This window comes from Anas platyrhynchos, chromosome 1 (assembly GCF_047663525.1).
Source record: "Anas platyrhynchos isolate ZD024472 breed Pekin duck chromosome 1, IASCAAS_PekinDuck_T2T, whole genome shotgun sequence".
NCBI classification, from domain to species: domain Eukaryota; kingdom Metazoa; phylum Chordata; class Aves; order Anseriformes; family Anatidae; genus Anas; species Anas platyrhynchos.
Genome location: NC_092587.1, coordinates 36,206,307 through 36,220,494, shown reverse-complemented (window position 1 = coordinate 36,220,494; position 14,188 = coordinate 36,206,307).

Here is a 14,188-nt window from a genome sequence, read left to right as displayed (position 1 = left end):
CATATATTGACTAGAGTTTGGCTCCAAACATGTTGAAATATTTGTGTGAGGTTTGTGTATTGGGACCCAGCAGAATGCCGTACAGGTTGATGCAAGTGATACACTGGTTGCCACGATACTGCAAATGTTGGGATCTGTTGACTGGCCTGAGCGCACTTCAATGCACAAAGCACTTCTTATACCCAGGCCCGAGCAGCACAACCTCACGCTAACGAAGGCAGAGGTTTCATTTAGCTCACTGCAGATTGCCGATCCCCAAGCATTTTCCAGTGGAGGTGCGAACCCCTTCAGAAACATCACACGTGTAGGTGGCTGAGCGGCGTGGATGAACGTGCTTTTCTTCATCACTTTTTACACACCTCTTAGCTCCCAGGCTGAAAAAACACAGATTTCAGTTGCATGCAGCATTTCAGCCTTTAAATGTCTTCTGTTTGCTTCACCAACCATGGCTGGCCTGAGGAAATATGGCTTGTATTTAAACTTAGAAATAAAAGAGCTTCTTTCTTTCTCCTTCCAGTTTCAGCAGGATATGCCTACTGTGCCACAAAGGTTTCAGTGGGGTTTTTAATGTAGGATCACCCCCAAAATGTGGGGTGCCATGGCCCATGATGCTATGGGGCAGAGTAAGGTCAGCAAGTGGCTTTGGGAAGGGGGCTGGCCCTAGAGCCACCACTTTTGCATGGGGGGTGGTGACCAAGTGCATCTCCATCCTCTGGGCCAAGCCACCTAAGCTGCTGGTGATCCTTTTGTCCCCTATTCCCCTTTCCAGCCCCAGCACATACATATCCTCAGGTGGCTGAGTCCCAGTGTATAAATTTGCTTCTCCTCAGTCTAAACTTCCACTAATTTCATCATGGTTTTGCCAAGGAAAAAGTAAATATGGAGCAGGGAGTTTGGGGATTTGAGCTGTGAAAGAGAGAGATGGAGAGGCCAGGCCTGAAATAAGTTTTGAAAGTGAGAGGTCAGACCCAAGCATCCTGGCTCCTTCCCACCTGTCTTTCTGGCCTCAGTGCTCACAAGGGGCCGGGATGCTCACGACATCCTGAGCTTCACGAGGGCCAAGTCGGCTCCAGGTCAGGCCGAGGCGTCAGGGTTGCGAGCCAGCTTTCTCCTGATGACCTCGTACACCATGTCATGCACAGCTCTGGGTCCCAGACCTCTGCCATATGCTTACAAACACACTCTCACTGAGGCAAGCTGGAAATTTCACACTTCTGAATGCAAAAAAAGGTCACTCCACACAATTCCCCCATTTGTGCAGGCGCATTTAGTGCTGCTGCCAGCATACACACATCCAGGTACAACCTATATCCCTATCTTGTGAAAATTCAGACGCTTCTTGTCTACCACCTGAAAACTTGAGATTTGCCTTTCCCATATAAGGTTTAATGTCCAGCCTAGGAGCAGTTTAAATACCCAGAGGAGTGGGGTTAAAACCAGCTGAATGATCCCCAGTGCGGTCTTAAAATCGAATTTCCTGTTCCCTCAGGTGGGGCAGTCCTTTCCCCGCAGCTGGGCCAATGAATTGAGCACCTTATTTCCATCTCTCCTCATTTCCCCATTAGCTGGAGTGTAATAAGGCACCGCAGGCATCAAGCGTGATTTAAATCACCACTTCTGCCCCTGCTTGATGTGCATGTCTGTGCAAGGTACAGTTTTTTTTTTCCCCTTGCTCTCTTTTCTGTTTCAATTTATCTTCCTTGCTCAGGAGTTTTCTGGTGAATACAATGGCTTCCGACTGGAGAGACCTGAAGCTAATTTTCTTATTCTGTTTGAATAAACGGCTGTTGGCTCTTACAGGAGTAGGTTAGCCTTCTCATGTGGTTGTAATCTCCTTAGCTCCCAGCCAGAGAGCTCCTAATGCCTGTTGTATAAATAATCCGCCTTTCATACACGGTTGTGCTTGTGCTCATCCAATTCTTTTCCATATTTCTATCTCTAAAAATGTTTTTTTCTGATTGCTCCAATTCTCTTTGTTCACGCAGCTTTTATGGCTCAACGGATGTCCTACCACCAGAGAGAAAGGGATCCCCCTAATGCCACAGGAAAAAGCGTAAACCTCTTGCTGTAGGAAGCAGGGTCCCTGCACCAATGAGTGCATCTTACCACGTACCCTGAGCTGGTCTCCTCCGCAACACAGGAGATACCACCTCCATGACCATGCTCCTCCATCCGCCTGTGCCAGCTATGTCCTCCTGCATGATCACCTCAAGGACTGTGCCTCAGGTGGAGCCTTGGTCTGATCTGGGGCATTTTCCTAAGAAAAGCACTCATGAGTGTTGCTAAAATCTAAACAAAATTCTTCCCAGTATCCCCATGGGGGGATGGCTACCAGGGAAGCTAAATATGTAGAAGTCCAACAAAATTTACAGCTTGCTGTGGTCTCTTTCCATCCCTGTGTTTTTTCAGATTAAACCTTGTAGCACCCAAAACACTTTTAGCTTCTCTCTATCAAGCCTCAGGAAGGAATTGAGTCGGATATTATTTTTCATACATTTCAGTAAGGTGTGAAGGCTGGTTTCTCTCTGTCTGGACACAGTTTCTGGAAAGTAAAGTGCTGAGCCCTAAGGATGGAGGCTTTCAAACCCCTTAGGGCAGCACAGGGCCATTCTGATGCACCCGTGTCCCTGCTCCCTGGGTGAGGGACCACCCCTCTGGCAGCACCTGCAGTCACCTCAGTAGCTCAGGCTGGACAACAGTGACCATAAAACCACACCCTTGGGTCTAACCACTGCTGTGATGGCCTCTCCATAAGCAATACTGGCAGTCTGTCAGGGTTTCTTATACAAGTAGAGGATTTGCTTATAACCAAAAACTGCCTATGGATGTGAGCCAACGAGTGGGTTTGGCATTCATATTCAGTAAGGCAGGTTCAAGTGAGACATTGGGTGTTTCTTGGTGTAAATCCTTGTTCTGGTATACAGCTAGAGAGATTTAAGGGTGCTCCCAAATGCCTAATAAAATCACCACTGTAGAAAGACCTGGCTCTATTAGGAGAAGTATAATACCCTCAAGTATAAAATGAAGCTGCTTCTATATTTATTTTTTATCACTCATTATACAGACATTAAGAAACGTGGTGTACAAATATGATGCCTCTGAAATGTCATAGATTGATTTCTGTCTCACAGATGTCTTCTTTTGATTTGTGCTGTGATATTCCCCAAAAATCACAGGGTCATCTGCATGGCACCAGTATTGCCAAGGTGATCAAGACTCCAGGTCATGTAGCCTGAAGCAGGACATGCAGGGTGAGCTCTGCAAGGGTGAATTGGTGTGGCCGGGATAAGGCCTTCCACCTCCTGGGAGAAGGGTTTAAGGGAACACATCCCCTCCTTTGGTCACACAAGTCTGACGCACCCACTGAGAACAGCAAGAGAGACGCGAGGAAAAGAATTTCAGTGGGCACAGATGTTCCCATCTTTAGGTTTAGGGGAGAGCTGAGAAATGGGCTTTGAGGATGATGGTTTGAGACATAAATGCCTGATGGTTTTAGGGTAAAATTTTGGTATTCAAGTGCTTCTGTGAATCTCATACCTAGTATTTTGAAAGAGTAAATACAGCACAATTGATAAACATATTTGGAAATCAGTTATAATGTTGAGAATAAACTACATGCAGTGACATATATTTTATGTGTATGTATCTTAGGGAAAAGATTTTAACATCAAGAATCAAAACCCATAAGAATGATGAAAACCAATGACTATCCACCACGTCCTTTTCACTATACCATTCTGCCAAACAAAATTGGTGAGACATTTCAATTTACTTACTGTCACTTCCCAAATGTAAACATTCTGAATGGCTTCAAACACTCAAACCTTGCCATGGCATTACAAATCTAAGCCATGATAATGAAGAGTGCAAGTATTTTGCAGACTGAACAGCATCTATGTTGTTCAATGGCTAAAAGATATGTAGCAGAAATTAAAACTTGGTAAAGTAAAATCTGAAGGACAAAATGCTCCTCCTTTTAATGCTTTATTGTTAACTTGAAGGCTTCAGGTTAACTTAATTTCCTTCCAGCATGTGAATCAACAGTTTGACTTTGCTAGATGCGCAGTTCTGTTCCTCTGAATCCTAAAAGCATATTGTTTACACGACATAATCAGCAAATGAAAATGATCTTGTTCACAGAGGGTCCAGTTCCCACAAAGTATCCACACCCTTCCTTGCTCATGAATTATGGATGTCTGGGGTCTGTGCTCTACCAGAAACTTGGCTGGGCTATGTAAAACCATTTTCTGGAGAGCATGTTTTATTTTGAATGAAGCAGGCAGGCAAGAGGCCAGTAGGATTAAAATGGATCCTTTATTTAAAACAACTCACAAAACACAGCAGCTCCTACCATTTTGTTAGTCTCCCCTGTTCCTCCTGAGATCCCTTTTCCAGGCTTCAGCCAGTGCTCCCCAGTACCCCCTGCACCTCTCAGGGCGCATCAGAGGGTGGCTGCTACGAGGGCCAGTCGCCTCCCGAAAGCCCATGGGCAAGAGAACAAGGAAACTCTTGTGGCAGCCCCAGCCGCCGAGTCACTAGGTCCATTATCCTAGCCGCAGCATCAGGAAGGTCCATCCATCTTTCGGCTCCCTCAGCTTATGGGAAATAATTCCTCCAGGTATAACTGGGAAATACTGTGAGGCTTTAATTCTCCGAATCATGACAAAGAGCTCTCAGACTCCCCGGTGAAAAAAGGGAATGCTCTGTATCTATCTAAAACTACACTGCATCCAAATCTTCATGAATTTATTTGGACAGTATTAACAATGGTTTATTGAATACAAGCAAAATAGTGAATGGGACACATCCACAAGAGCTGAAATACCATGAGGTGTCCTGACAGTGCCAAGAATTGCCGTGCTTGACCCAGCACAATGCAGTTTCCTTTTCTGTTCTCAGCAAAATCTAAATACGTGATCTCTTGCAGACCTCTAAGTCACTGCAATAATTTTCTGCTGATTTACTTTCTGTAAAGCAAAATAAGAGCAGGTCCATCTCCAAACCTCAGACAAGTATGGAGCTCTGTTGCTGAAGAAGAGGCAATCTGACTTGTCCCAGGTTGAAAACTCTTTCCTTCCTCGTGACACCCTCGTTAGAAAAGCGGCCTTTTCACCTCTTCAGCCACTGCTCCTTCTTTTGTGTTTAGTCTCACCATGTTTGCTCCTTATCAATTTGTTTGGCTCAAGGACTTTGAGTTTTATGGGTTGTCAACACCATGGGCGCTACTCCTCACTGGGAGCCCTGAAGCGTGGGAACCTTTTTTGCTGCCCCTGTCCCAAAGCCTCCTCTTCCCCGTGTTGCCTCCCACCACAAGGGGCCGGGATGGGCAGAGGTAGGTCCTCATGGGTGAGGAAACTGATACTTAAAATGAGCTAAAAAAAGGAAAAAAAAAAAAAAGAGCAAGAGCCCTGTTAGCAGCAGTTGGCAGCCACTATGTAGTTAGGAGGACCTAGAGGGCTCCAGAAAGAAAGCATTTCTCTGTGCGCTTTCCAAGATTTGTTTTGAAAAGATGCCAGGCAGAGCTCTGCAGAGCTAAGTGGAAGTAGCAAGCATGATGGTGACATCTTTAAACCTGGCTGGCTACCAACGAGCTTTTACGGGGCCAGAGCGATAAGGCTCATTGGAGATTATTTTCTTTGTTGTGAAGTCACGTAGTCCTTGCTCCTGACAGCTCTGTAGGTATTTATCCTAGAGTACATTTTAAATAAATACCTATGTCACCGAGACAAGAGCAACCAACATAATTTATATGGGAAGGCTGACATTCCAGAATTAAGTAGAAAACAAAACAAAACAAAACAAAAACCCATGACATTTGCCATTTTTAAATCACCTCCAGGCAGGATATCCAGTCAGACATTACCACAGCCCAATTAACCTGATAAGAGGAGGGACAACAGTTAATGTTCAAAATGCACAACCTTCTCCCCTTCCCTTGCCTGAAAGAAAAAGTAATGAGAGTGGGATTATAAATTTGTTATCGTGTCTATTAATAATCAGGCCAAAGGCATGGAGAAGAGACCTTTTGACAAACCAGAAATTAACAAGAACTAGTTTAGGGAGATCTGCTTAGAGTAGATTAGAATTGTCTTTGAAAGGGTTTCCCCCCTCCCCATACAATGCTTTGATTCCCAGTATCATCTGAGGGGAAAATACTGCAAAGTCTGCCAAAAAGCATCAGAAGAAAATGAATATATAGAGGAAAGGCTGAAATGAGATGGTGATCCAAAGGTTACAGGCTTAATGTTCAGAATTTCTCTAGTCCAGTCTTTGTCCTAGCAGCAAAGGACACTGAGTTAAAATATATCACTGTGATTTCTGCTTGCAGATATTACTAAATCATATACATTTTTTTTCCTACATTGTGTACTTTTCTGGCTCATAAGGGAACTAACGTTGAGAGATACACAGTATGTGAAAAAAAAAAAAATAAATAAATATATATATTCTGATGTATGGTGTCCACAAGGGTCACATTTCTGACTTCTACTATTTTTGCTCTGAGTGACTGAGGAAAACAGTCTTGTTCCATGTACAGGGCAGAAGGGATAGATGGAAGTTTGCTGAAATCCATGATGCCTCAGATCAGAGGGAAGGAAAGGAGTATTTCTGGAGATGAGTAAATGCAAAAAATACAGAGTTGTCAGAAGCCACCACCAGCAACTAGAGTGAGAACCAGATGTCAAGGGTGTTTAATACTTCATGCAAGTGAGAAACAGAGCCAGGGAAGTAGGGGAAAAGTAGAGCAATACATTAAACTTCTTCTAGTGGCAATTTCACGCTAGAGGTATATAAATACCACTAGATAGACACAGTCAAGGAAAAGCAGCAGTCAACGGAAAGATGACCGATCAAGAAGACAAGCAGCAAGACACACCACGCATTTTCCTGATATGATGCTATTTGTTGCATATTCTGTCCCTTCTCTTTGGTTAAGTACATAAACAAACAAACGAACAAGCAAACCAAAGCAAAATTCGCTAATGTCTTTTGTATGTCAAAGTGGAAAGAAGGGAAACAGAGAAAGACATATCAGTTCACACTAAATCAACTTGCAGAGAAAAATGAACGCTCATGAGGCTCTATTGCTGATAAATTCTCTGTGTATGACAAAGTGTCCTAGCTTAACACTCTCCCTGATAGAAGGTATGTTCTGCCACATACATTAGCCATCTCATAATCACACCACTTAAGTTATTGCTTCCTTTCCAAGCATGGTGTAATCAGGAGAGTGAAGTGCTCCTGCCCATAATATCCCAACAGCAAGGGTGGCAGTACGTGAAAGAATGGCTTTCAAATGGTCTAGGGAAAACATGCCCAAGGGACCATACCCAACAGCTAACACAGGTAACAGCTTGCTTTTTCTTGGGCAGAGGATCAGATGGGGTGACCCATCCTGGAAAGGAAGGAATTGAGTGTCTAAGAAACCTGGCAGGTGTCTTCCAGCGAACTGCACGGTGGCTTAAGACATGGGAGTCCTCATGCCTTCCCTCTCCCCTGGAGAAGGCTATACACACTGCAGGGAACATACACCCACATCAAATGCACTTTAGAGGAAAATCCAGGTGAAGGAGGCTGCTCTGCAAGCCTTACCACCTGTGGTTGGTTGTGCACAGAGCCAAGGGCAGGGCTGCCAGCTGCTGGCCGGGGCTGAGGTGCACTGAGCAGGGCTGCCCCTCTCTGGTGGCATCTTGCATGATGACAGGCCTGCAGGACTCTGCCGAGACATTGCTGACCCCCACCAGCGTGGATGCCCGCAGCTCAGCACCCCAGGGGCAGAGGTATCAGCCTGCTCCCTGGCTGGTACCACAACGTCAGCCTAGGCTTGTAATGCGATTCAGGAACGACAGCAGGTTTTTGTGATTTAGCTTACATTGCGTGGGACAGGGTTATCACGTCTACTGGTTAAAATGTGTTTCAACACATGCTTCAGTTTACACGACTGTAGACAAGCCCTTAGTGTGAAGCAGCAGCAGTATTTTTTTTCCAAAGCAAAGATTCAAAGCAGAGCTATTTTTCCTGTGCTGTTTAATGAGATAAGACTAACCTGAATGAAATCACAAGAAGAGCCTAAGTAAGAACATTTGTGTGCAATTGCATGTGATAAGATCATTCTCAAAAAGAAAAAAAAAAAAAAAAAAAGGCTTAAGTGCATGGAAGTAATCATTAACATGAAGAAGGGAAAGGTGGCCCACCTTTAGTTTTTGCAGTGTGAAATTCTATGTCTTTTTCTGTGTCTGTGGAATTTAACACATATTATCACTCAGACTGTGACAGATATGTTTTAGCAGAGCATTCAAGAAAGCCTTCCCCTTTCTATCTGCTCTCCAAGATACCGTGGTAACACAAACCATTCCTTTCTCCATCTGTCTGCATGGCTCCTCATTATTAATTGTATTTCCCAAGGTTCAGGAGTGTCTTCAGTAACCTTGGGAAAACTTGTTTTCAAACTCCAAATGTGGTTTCTTCCCTGATCCCTCTTACATCCCCCTCTTTAAAATGAAAGGCTCCCATTCATAGTTACCCTTTCTTTCCTCCTCTTTTGCCAGTTTTTAGTCCAATATGCTCATTGTCCCTCTATTCCATGACTTCAGACCTTAGACATTTTAACCAACAGTGGAGAATGTTGTCAAATGCTTTCTGAAAAACGGAGTCTATAATATCCTTTCCCCTTCCTTACCAGGGCAGTAATTTCCTCAAAGAATTCCAACAAATTAGTTAGGCATGATCTCCTTTCCCTGAATTGATGTTAGCTGTCTTTAATCAAGCTCTGCTTTTCCAAGTGTTCCCTATTTGATTCCTTAAAGGAGTTTCAGAGTCTTTCCCCCTTCAGTGAAGTCAAACTGACAAGTCTGATTTTTCCCAGTGTCTGGGGAAGCCGTCTTCTTGTTTCCATTAAGAAAAAATGATGAGAAGTAAATTTCAAATATGTTCAGCAGCCTCCCACCTAGAGACACTTATTCCCTTGAATTTTAAGTGCAGCTTTTGCTGTCAAGAAGGGGGACACAAACCAAGAAGACAAGGGTGGGAATGGAGAGACACAACATTACAGATGACAATTGTGTGCAACTGGACAACATCGGGAAAGCTGGGAAACAAATAATGCCGAGCATTTCTGATGAGGTCTGAGACTTGCATGGCTAAAATTCATATTTGGTTCCTCCTGTGGACAAGCAACACCGGGACACACAGCACCACACTGCAAGCTTCCTCAGGGACCTTGCTAGGGAACATCTGCTGCGATGTGACCCGGTCTGTGTTACAGTCTTAGGCAACTCTGTGTGCTTCTGAGGCTTTGTATTGGACTCTTTGCAGGCTGCCCTCTAAGCTGTGCTTTCACTTCAGGTGTGAGTTAACTGGGGAGGAGGATGTAGAGGTTAACCCCTCTGCTGCCATGAGCACGGCCAGCCTCTGCAGACATGGATGATGTACTGTATGGTACAGCACCTTTCACTGGTAAAGAAACAGACATCTGAAAAAATAACAGAAATCAGTCATTAACTCTTTTGATCGCTGCATTTTGAATGTACAGTGAAAATCAGATAGCCCTCAACAGGCCCAAATGTTTCCTTATGATTGTGAGAACAATATCCACTACCTACTCCTAAAACTGTCTCCTCTTATTTCCTTCTTGTCATCAAGCTCCATTCATAAAGCGTCAGCCTCCTGAAAAGGGACTCCTGGGTCACCAGTCTAGTCTCCCAGTATCACAGGAAATTGCACTAATTGCACTAAGTCATCCCTTTCATAAATTCCTTCCTAAAACTCCATAGGTTATTTGCTCCTGTTATTCCTACAAAAGACTAACTCATCTCTCTGCTGTTTTAATTTTCCTTCTTCCTATTTCCAGACTACATTTTTCATGACCCATTAATGTCCATTTGTCCTTGTGCCAAGATTTTCCTTTGACTTAAATATATTTTCTTGTTTCCTCAAAGGCCATTTTCCTTATGACATCTTGCTCTTTTCACTGTTCTCCTTCCTTTCACGTTTTTGCTCTCTTCTTAAAATCCTATCTCATTCAAGACAGATAGTCTCAAAAAAATGTTGCTGGATCAGGCACCAAATCTTCCATTGGGCTGAAAGTCTCCATCATTGAGAGTCCGGATACATCAGGAGGAACATGACTTAGATACCATGCATCAGCTGAACTGCAGGTAACTGACAACCATGACTTGTGCTGGGTAAATCATATCATTTCAAGACTTAGCAGAAGGGATCAAGACTAATATTTGAGACTCAAAAGAGCAATAAGTGTGGTCATTCAGCTGTGTTGCTCAGACCTGTTCTGGAACAAGATATGGCAGCTATCCCAGCTCCTGCAAATCTTACTCACACGTAGATTTCTTCATTGTAGAACTGATCCGAGTTAGTGACATGGAGAAGAGTCCAAAAAGAGCTCCATCCTTACAACTCAGCTCCTGGGGCCAGCACAGGGCCTGGCATAATGAGAAGGGCTAGAGAGTCACTAAAACACTGAGCATTTGCTTTCACTCAAAGAAAAGTGAGTTGCACAGCATTACTCTGTATTTTTTGAGGCCACATAATATCAATCATATTATTCATTACCGCAATATTAATGAAGGACAACCCTGCAAGACTGGTGGTGGGTCAAAGCAGGGTAGTTGTTTTTTTTTTTAGTATCTATAAAGAAAGTGTATAGCACATGGTCACACCTTCATGCAGCAGTCAGGCCACCTTCTCCTTTTGTAACCAACAGCTTTTCACTGCAGTGGCTGCACTGTGCTCCAAGAAGTGGCGTTAGCTCCAATATTAAATCCCAGTCCAACTCAACGAGGGTTTCCAGATCTCCTTCAGAAACAATGCAGCATCCTTTTTTAAAAGGCAGAAATGGTAATGTTTAAATGACATGTTCCACTGCTACAATTTTGCTATTTTTGCCTGTGTTACCAAGACCTACAGCTGCTTCTTCCTTTTATCTGGTTTCACATTTTTAAGTAGATTTCTGATTGGTTTTGCATTATTACACCTGGAAAATGTATCCTTGCTACAAAGGCTAGAGTCTGATTCTGGTGTCTTATTAATATCCATATTCCCTTTCTGTTAAATACTGTGATCCAGATAGTTTAAAACGGTTTGGTTTTGTCTTGAAAACAGACAGTCAGCTAAAGATGAGCCTCCTTTTCCAACCCTTTCCACCACCTGCTGTTTTTGGCTGGCTTTCCGATGCTGACAGCTAGGCTGGCCCTCGGTAGGCCGCCCCATGCCACCCACCCTTACCCTTACCAGGGCTCCACATGTGACTCCGGATGTGAGGACAAGGACCTAGTTATGTCCTTTTGATTCCTGCTGTGCCACTTGTCCTGACTCAGCATCCCAGTGAGAGCAACGTGATGCCTGCTACGGCTGCCGCTCGCGCAGCTGGCGAGGTTTCCCCGCAGTTATTTGCCATCAGTGGCTTCAAAGTGCACCACCACCACCTCCCTGGGGCCCACCAGATGCAGGTTTGCGATCGCCTGCTTTGTACTGCGTGCCCGTTGCGACAGGACTTCGGGAAGGAAACCACAGAGAAATGAGCTGTGAGTGCATCCCCTGATCCTCCTACGGTGGGCTCGGAAGTCACAGCGCTGCAAGCCTGCCTCAATGAGAAGTGATTTCTTAGCTGACAGTTGTGCATGTGGAAGGCTAATAAGTGCTTGCACGGGTTTTCAGCCAGCTAATAGAAGTCAGTTGTAGTTTACATCTTGCCTTTGCCTCCATATGCACCAAGGAAGAAGTCACTGGTACTGTCCACTGAAGTCATCTGATTTTTTTCCATGTCCAGTCAACTCTCGGTGTTATTCTCAAAAAACTAATACAGAACATATGTAAATTGGGCTGTAAGAACATATTCAGTATATTTAACTCTGAAAAATGAAGTTAGGATGAAGAATGAACATCAAGAGAAAAGAAAAAATAAAAAGGATGGCTGGGAATATTTTTACCAGGGCACAGCTAATCCGCAACCTGGATGCGCTGCTCCCAGGTGATCAAGACCTGACTGTGTTTCAATCACAAATGCAACTCCTTTCATTTCTGCCTTAAACCAAAGCGAGCTCGAGTTCTCTGGGCTAGCCTACATCTTTTTCTCATTGCAGAACTTGGCACTACTCAGCACGAATAGCATGCCTCGCTCAAGGAACGGCAAGAGTAATGAAGGCAGGGGCTTTCTGGATCATGCCTGAGATGCATTAGCAGAGCTGTGGGGCACTTCCCACAGCACCTGCCCAGGCTGCTCCTGGCAGCGCTCAGCACTGTTGGGTTTTCCCTTTCCTGATCCCCAGCTGAAAACAACTTTTAAAGAGGCAGTTCCCATGACATGTTCACGTTTGGCAAGTAATGGCTGATGCTTAGGTGGAAAGAGAGAAATCACCCTTCCCTGTTCGTCATGACCTCTTTACCTTAGCTTCTCTCCACATCTGGTCCTCTTACCCCATGCCCCCGCCTCCGCTATGCCTTTTCTTCTTTCGTTTTTCTCTCTTTATAACTTATCCCCCTCTTATGTTACCACCTTTCAAAAACACAATAGCGTGGACCTAACATAATGTTTCCTGCTATCATTCCCTCCTCACCTCCTCACCGGTGGTCCTGGTTTCTGCCGTAAGCTCTTTGGGAAATGGCCTTCCCACCACCTCCTCTTTGCCTCTGCTAGAGGGGGGCCCAGTCCTGGTTGGTCTGCGGGCCAATCAACGTGGCTACAAGTAGTGATAACGAGTAGCAATTTGCTCCTCAGTTAATCAATTTCTACATGTGTCAAGTCTATAAGCTTTCCTTTTCAACAAAAGCATGCATTTCTTGTTCAGAAATTGTATATCTAATATCAAATTTTACATCTCATCAATTCAAGGGACAGAAGTCACCTGACCTGGTGTGTGCTGCTGGCCTAACGCAAAATCAATTTTGAACTTACAGTAATGGAAAGGATTTTTTTCTTGAATCAATTGAAGACAGAATTGTTGCAGAAATTTTTGAATCACTCCACATAATAATCAATAACAACGAAGTCCCGAACCGCTCCTGAACGGTTCACAAGTCAAAAAAGTGCTGAATTTCATCCAATAAATTATTCATTGTGAATTGTTCGCACAGCTGTGCTCTACATACAAGGGAAGTTCAGGGGGTCTAATAATCCCTCTTCATGCAGAATATTTTGTTACATGGGGAAAACAGTAATTCAGAGGATGCTCAATTTTTATGCTCTTGTAATAAATTAAGAAACTGTTTGATTTTGTCATCTGTGAGGGAAATACTCTTTTTTTTTTTTCACTGGAATGAACTATCTCAGAATAGTTTTTAATGGAAATGATTAGAATGTTGCTATTAAGAAATCAGCATTGGTCCAGCAATTACCACACAATCCCAAATGATGTAGTACAGGAAAATATATTTGTCCCAGAGACTGTGTGGTAACTTATGGTAAAAGTTGCTTCTTTAGGAGCAGCCACCACAACTCCATCTGTTTTAGCTAAAATATCTGTCCAAGTGACCCCAATTTCAACTTTATGAGTCTCATATTAATAGGGAATCTGAAGAAAATGAGCCAGAGTTTAGCTTCATGTCACTACTCACATTTTCAAGCTCTTTATCAAGTATCTCTTAAAAGTGTCCTGTATGCTAGAGCTCTGAATGCCTGTCTGTAAGTGATGGACTCGTCTTTAAAGAAACAGATCCACTTAATGTGTTCAGCTACAAACATGAGCCTATTGGTGCATATGAACTAACATGTCACCCCGTGATTGATGCTTCCCTGTTACTCTGCCAAAGTACATTAAGTTAAGCTCCTTTTCATCTCCACAAATAGTAGGGACTACAGATGGCCCTCATTTGTAATCCTCAACTAGCACAGCTGAGGGATGGGAGAGGGTGCTGGTACCCATTGCCCGCCTGAAATGGATTAAGGAGATTTCTGTACAGAGCAGCGTTACAAGAATAAAGTCCCAAAGCAAATAATAACAAAAAGGAAGGAGTGCTGACAGTGGCTGTGAGTATTGCCAAATGGTGCAGATGACAGTATCTCTGAGTAGACACTTGTATTCGGTGGTGAATATTTCAGCAGTGTGCACGACTCCCATCTGCCTGTCCTTTTCTGCTTGTCTCCCATGTGCCATGAGCAATGTGCACTATGAGCACTGCTGTACTGGCATCCCAATCATTCAGAAGCCCATGGCTAACCTGCTGACTTCAGTCA